General features: G+C 42.2%; 1 pseudogene; it reads right to left on the reverse strand.

Annotated features, from left to right (window-relative positions):
- Positions 1-2,901: 2,901 nt before the first annotated feature.
- On the reverse strand, positions 2,902-4,535 carry LOC117018778 (centromere protein K-like; annotated as a pseudogene).
- Between the last annotated feature and the right edge of the window lie 2,107 nt (positions 4,536-6,642).

A 6,642-nucleotide genomic window follows, 5' to 3' on the forward strand; every position in this document is an offset into this window, starting at 1 on the left:
TTGATTTTTTTAAAACTGTGAACATATTAGCTATTCAACTACATAAGTAAAAATAAACAATCACATAAGGAACCACTTAAATATTCATAAATATAATAAACATTGGAAACTGGCTGAATTATTGGGATATCCATAGAATGAACTAACATAGCTGTTCAAAAAATTAGGTACATCTATAAGTACCACCAAAAGTATAGAGTTAAATATGTATTACTTGTTTCAGAATCCAATCTTTTCTCACAATAAAAGAATTTTATGCATATATAATAAATATATACATGGATTATATATATATTTTTTACTTTTTAAACAAATGGGTGTATTGTTCACTCCCGCAGCACATATACTATACAAATGAGTGTATTTATGCTATTTTTATTTAACTTTTATTTTAAAACAAACGGAAGTTTACAGAAAAGAGCAAGAATATCAATAAGCACTCTCTTTTACACTTTACCCAGATTCACCCATTTTAAATATTTGGCCACCTTTGGTTTGTCATTTCGCCCTCTCCACCTCTGTGTAAACCTTTTTGTTTGTTCTGACCAATTTTGGAGAAGGTTGTAGACATCATGTCCCATGTACGCTCCCTAAGAACAGGGTTGTACATTTAGATAACCACAGCACAGTTATTAATTCAGGACACTAGCACTTATGCAAGTGTTTCACCTCGTCTACAGTCCATATTCCAATTTCTTCAATTGTCCAAACAATGTTTTTGTAGCTTTTTTTTGTTTGTTAAAGATCTAGTCCAGGGCCACAGGTCCCATCAAGCTGCTGTGCCTTTTGTAAATTCTGTCATCTGCAATGTTTCTTTAGACTCATTTGCTTTTCATGAGGTTATTCTTTTTGCAGCACCCAGGCCAGTTAGAGAATAGCCTCCATGTAGGTCTGTCTGAAATGTCCTCAAGACTGTACTAGGTGACACCATTTTCATGGTTACAACATAATTCTTACAATTGCACTCCAGATGTTTTTTAACTGCATTATACCTTCAGTATTTTGTAGTTGGCATTGTATCGTAAGAAAGGAAGCCCCCGCCCACCTTGTCCCCCACTCATTCTTTATAATGAGGAAAAGTAGAAACCAATGTCTCCATGCTACTAATATATTATTGATTTCAGACATAGATATAGATGTGCATGTACTATAACTGTATGTGTATATATAACTATATGTAGTTGTAATGACCATATAGAGAGATGTAAAACTGTATGGTGTGTTTCTTCATGCTGTTGCAATAATACTTGCGACACCAGTGCAGTGCCACAGGTGTTTCCTTGCCTCCTTCCACACTGAGAACCGTCTCTCCGCGTGAGTGTCTTCTCCCTTCAGTCCTGTCTCCTCTCTCCTGCTCCCTTCCTTGGCTCAGACCCCCTTCCCTCCCATTGGTTGCCAGACTAGAGAAGCACACATTCTAGATTCAATATCAAACATTGAAAAATGTCACCAAACATGCAAGTAGGCTATCGGAAAGTGGGAGGGGCTTGGTCAAGTAGGAAGAAGAATGCTTGCAGGCACCCCGGACCTCACGTGACCTTGGTTCAGAGGAAGCTGCAGGAACCGTCAGCTGAGTGTCCCCTCCTGAGGGTGGCGGCCTGTCTGCCTGAGCCCTGGGCTCAGGCCCAGCCAACCCTCTGTGAGCTGCCTGCCACACAGTTTCCTATGAAAGGCGTGTGCACATTTTCTTCCGAGCTGAGTCCAGTATTTCTTTTCTGGTTCAATAGTGGACATGAGGTCAGGGTCAGTGTGGCGATTTTTCTGTCAACAGCAGTCTGTGCCATAAGAGAAAAATACATATTTTTCAAGTAAAATTGAATTAAGGAGGTGACATGTTTGCCTAAAGAAGAGGATCACAAACTTGTTTGTTCAAGATGAGCTTTCACTGTGGTTGGGCTCTAAGTAAATGGGTCTCTGAGTAAACGTTGAATAGGTGAGTTATTGGTTTTTAAAGTGACAGTGGAGGGATGGACCATTGTATTCTTTTATTTAAGGGGGCAAAGGCTCTTTTATGCATCGATATTTTTCATTTTGCCTATGTCCTTAGTTTAAATTCTCCAAAGATGGGTCACTATCTGTCCAGTGATCTAGGAATCTGTGAATCCTGTCCTGTCCCATCTATGTGTTATTAGAACTGAATTTTAACGTTGTTAAAATGCTGTTTTGTAATTGGAAGTACATTACTACAAGCTAATGTTTTAAATTTTATTTTCATTTTTATTTTAACACAGTTTTGTTGGTAATAATAGAATCAAAAGTAATTTAATACATAACATCATTTGGTGTATAATGCACATTAAAATATAGTTTTCATGCTAGCTTTATCCCTTAGTTTTTATATTTCATTTTTAAACAAATCTAAAAATAAGGCGATAGACATGAAACAGATTTGCTATGTATTAAAAGTTTTGCTGCCTTCTACCTCAGATACTACTTTGGTTTTAAAACCATCTGCAAATTAAATGACCTTTCTTTAAACAGGCTTTCCTTTATGACTCCTAAGTATGAAGGAGGTAAGTGCCAAATGGAACTTAAAATGTGTAAAAAAATAAATAAATAACTGCCATGAAATGTAAATGGAAAATATTACATTAGCAATATCTTAAATAACCAAGAACCTTCCAAAGAATATTGCATAAAGTAAGGTACATTTAATGTTTCCTAATGATTAAGTCCAGAATACGTTTTACTTGCATTGTCCATACCTTTTAAAACACTAAAGCACTGACTGAATGAGAGGACCATTTGACAATGAATAATAGATTGCAACACATTATTTTAAAGATAAAATAAAGATGAACTAGATACTTTGATTTGCAAATAATGTTATCTATCCAAGTAGTCCTGATGTTTCCGTTATGCTGGAATGACAGCATTCTGTAAGTACCTGTAAATAAGAGATCAACCTCTTACTAACCGAAAGGCTTCTAATCTTATTTGGGTTGGATTTTCTGGAGGTCTCAATTGAGGAACAGCAGCTCAGTACAAGGTGGCCATAAGGAATCACTACTTTTAACATATGCACCATCTGGAACATCCAATAATCAATTTATACGACTCTCTAACGCTCCATGCAGAGTTATCAGCTATGCAGTGGATTCTTGAAGGGTTTTCACATTTCCGTCAGGTAGAGGAACGTAGTGTTCTAGAAACTCATCCAAGGGAATCAGTAGTTTCTCCTTCCATTCTTTCCTGTTAAGCATTTCTGTTTTCAGCTTATTAAAGGTTCTTGATTCAGGAAACGTCTCGATGGGATGTTTCAATTCATTGGGTGGTATGCTGTGAGACTCCAGTCTCTCTGTGTTGCTGGTCGTCCACCACTGCTGTTCCATTTCGAAGTCTTCCTCTAACTTTTCATTCTTTGAATAGTAGACAGTGTCGGTTCAAGATCACGTCTCAATTTCTGGAACTCTTCTTTTCCCCATGTTACCAGATCGTCTTCATTCTGTGTAATTATTTCAGGAGTTTGTTTCTGCCATTGACTGCGTTCAGTGGGCAAACATTTCACTTGCGTAATTACTGATAACTGAATGTTTGAATTAGTGTCTCAATTCCAACGAGCGATAATTTATTCTGATGTTCTCCCATCTCATTCCATGTTTCTTCACATCCATTGCTAAGTTTTGCTTCACCATCTATAACACCTTCCACATCTGTGGTACTGGATCTAGAGCTTGCTTATTCACTGACTTGCTTGTGATTTTCTTAGCCTTACAATAAAAAAGTGTGAGACCTTGGGCAAATCACTTAAACTACTTGTGTGTCTGTTTCCTTCTCATTCTTGTTACTGGACTCTGGTTTGTGTGCCCGAAGCTTCCAAAGCCCAAGATTCCAAACGTCAGAGTTTGGAGTAAGGAAAGGTTTACTGACTGAGAAGATGGGAGACTTAGCCACACCTCAGATCCATCTTACCCACTGGACTAGGTTAAGGATTTTTAAGCTGGAGAAAAGGAGTGGGAGGGGGTGTTAGGGGAAATTCTTGTGTCTGTCGGGTCTCTTGATAAGGTCTCAATGCGTAGATTCTAAGACCCTATCTATCAGAGGGTCACCGTGCGTCAGTGGTGGTCTTGAGTCTCCATTTTTTTCTGCAAAGTAAACTTGTCAATTATTGTCCTGTGACCAGTCCTTTTTTTGAAGAAGCAGAAACAATAACTGAGATATTACCTGTAATTTTCCCAAACCGGTCACAGCCTCACTGAGCCCCACAGTTTAAACATGAGGCAACCTATGGCTACAAGGGAATGGCGAGGTTACACAGCTTTGTTAGGGGGAAGCCGAGGGCCTGGCTTGTGGGGTCTGGTCACAGTGTCTTCAGAGAATGTGCAGGAGAATAAGGAAGCTCTGGTGAGAAGATGTGTTTGGAGTACTCGAAGGGAAAACCACAAGGTCCCCAGTTCCTTCAGTGCCCCACCCCCTGGTCTTTCCTAACCAGTGGCAGCTGAAGCTGGCATTGGTGTGAGAGCCAAAGAAGTGTACGTAAGTCCTGACCGCACCTTGGGGATTACGGCTTCTGCACCCAATTTCGTGTAGGACATTTCCCCCACACCACAAAGCAATTCTTGGACAGAAGCTGGCTGTCCTGCCATTCAACTCAATTCTGACACTATCTCCCCAGAGGGAGCATCAGATTTCACAGGTTAAGGGCTCACTTCCACAAAACTGTCCCTCCACCCTGCCACCTCAGATGCCAACTACAAGTCCTGGTTGTCGCCCGTGCTTCTTACCGACCAGGTCAGAGGTTCCTGTGACCCACTCCTTGGGTTCGATTAATTTGCTCAGGAAACCACCTCACTCCCTAGATGACCCATTTCTTACAAAGGCTATTGATAGGAGTCAACACCCAGGTGAAGGGACACTTAGGGCAAGGTCCCGAACAAAAGGAACTTGTGTTCCCCCGTGGGGTTTCGGCCTGGCACCGTGGCACCTGGAAACGTTCTGGTTCCCAAACATGTCGGTTCTCGGAAGCCTGTCCTTTTGGGGCTTTATGGAGCCTTTAGTAGGCAGGACTAAGTACATTGCTGGCCACTGAAGATGGATTCACCCCTAGTCCCTCTCCTCTCCCCGGAGGGTGGGGGAGGGGCTCAAAGTGCCAAAGCTCTAACCTCCTGGTTCTCCAGGCAACCAAACCAGCCCCCACCCTTCCTCAGCCGCCTCATTAACATAACAAAAGGTCATCTTAATCACTGTTATCACAGGACAATCCCCAGGGTTTCAGGAGCTCCACGCCTGAAAGGGGGAGGTGAAGACCTAATACATATTTTTTATTATAAATCTCAGCACCACAGGTATTAAGTTCCCTGCAGTAAGTGTGTCGCCGTTGGGCTGGAGCGCCATGTCCTGTGAGCTGCCCGCCGAGCCTGGTGGCCAGTTTCCACCATTGTGGCGCTGGCGGCAGCCGTTGTCCTGTGTTCTCAGTATTGCCTTGTGGCACCCCTCTCCTAAGCCCGCGTCTATACTAGCAGTGACATCAGATACACTGAGTGATTTCCAGTTTACTTCAGTGAGGCATGGATTCTATCATGTTGATCGAAAGTTCATTTTTTGCCCATTTGTGGGATTGTTGGCAAAACAGCCGTGGCTCTTGTAGGAAACTGGTTTGAGAAAAAAGAGGGCAAGTCCTCAGACAACCTGCAGGCCGTGACAGGGCAGTGAGCTGCGTACAGTGTGCTTGGATGGGGTGCTTAGGGAAGGTAAGGATGGGAGTGGAGGTCAGGGGTGAGCCCAGAGTATGGAAGAGGAGGGATTTGGTGGAAGTTCACAGACAAGGAACCTAAACACATCAGAGCTGCAGTAAAAAGGCAAAAGACCTGCCTCACAGACCTAGAGAGAGAGAAGGGAGAGGCTAGGCGTGGGGGTTTCCTGATGTACAGGCCCCACAGGGCGGGCATATGGCATGCATTGTAGGGTTTCCATCAGGGTGGGTGGTCCTCTGGTAAGATGTGGAGAAGTCTGCAGGTACCTGGAAAAACAGAAAGAGCGATATCATAAAGACACATTTGGGACTGACTCAAATTGTATTCATTCATACCGGGGGTCAACCAAGTACAACCTGTGGCCAAATCTGACTGCTGTCTGTATGTATAGGGCTTGTGAGCTAAAATTGATTTTTCTGTTTTTAACTGGTTGAAAAAATCAAAACGATGGCTGCTTACATGACAGCAAAATCGAGTCATTGAAACACACCTATAGCTCTTAAGGCCTAAAATATTTACTGTCTGGCTCATCATAGAAAAGGGTGGCTGACCTCTGATTTCTACAATTAAACTATTTTTGTTGAATGCCCATGTGGGGGCAGGCACTCAGTCACTTGTGTGTATATTTTGGGAGATCACAAGTTAGGACGATAAGAACCCCTTTCATCTAGGAGGTTTCATTCTGATGGAGGTTAGAATTTGTTCAATAGGTGGGTTTATTTGAAATCTAGATAAAAGCACTGACATAGGAAATGTGTTTTTGTTCGGGCAACTCTGCCTCCAAAAACCTCCTGAGAAGCTTCCTGAAGGTGATGCTGAGACCAGGATGGGGAGAAAGAGGTTCTGGGTTGGAGGCAAGAGTCTGAGCTAAGATTCAGACGTGACAGAAACATGGAGAAATGGGGACTGTTCCTTGTCTTGAGTGGGAAGTGGGAGGACAGGGTAGGGA

Source organism: Rhinolophus ferrumequinum, chromosome 28 (genome assembly GCF_004115265.2).
Source record: "Rhinolophus ferrumequinum isolate MPI-CBG mRhiFer1 chromosome 28, mRhiFer1_v1.p, whole genome shotgun sequence".
NCBI lineage: Eukaryota > Metazoa > Chordata > Mammalia > Chiroptera > Rhinolophidae > Rhinolophus > Rhinolophus ferrumequinum.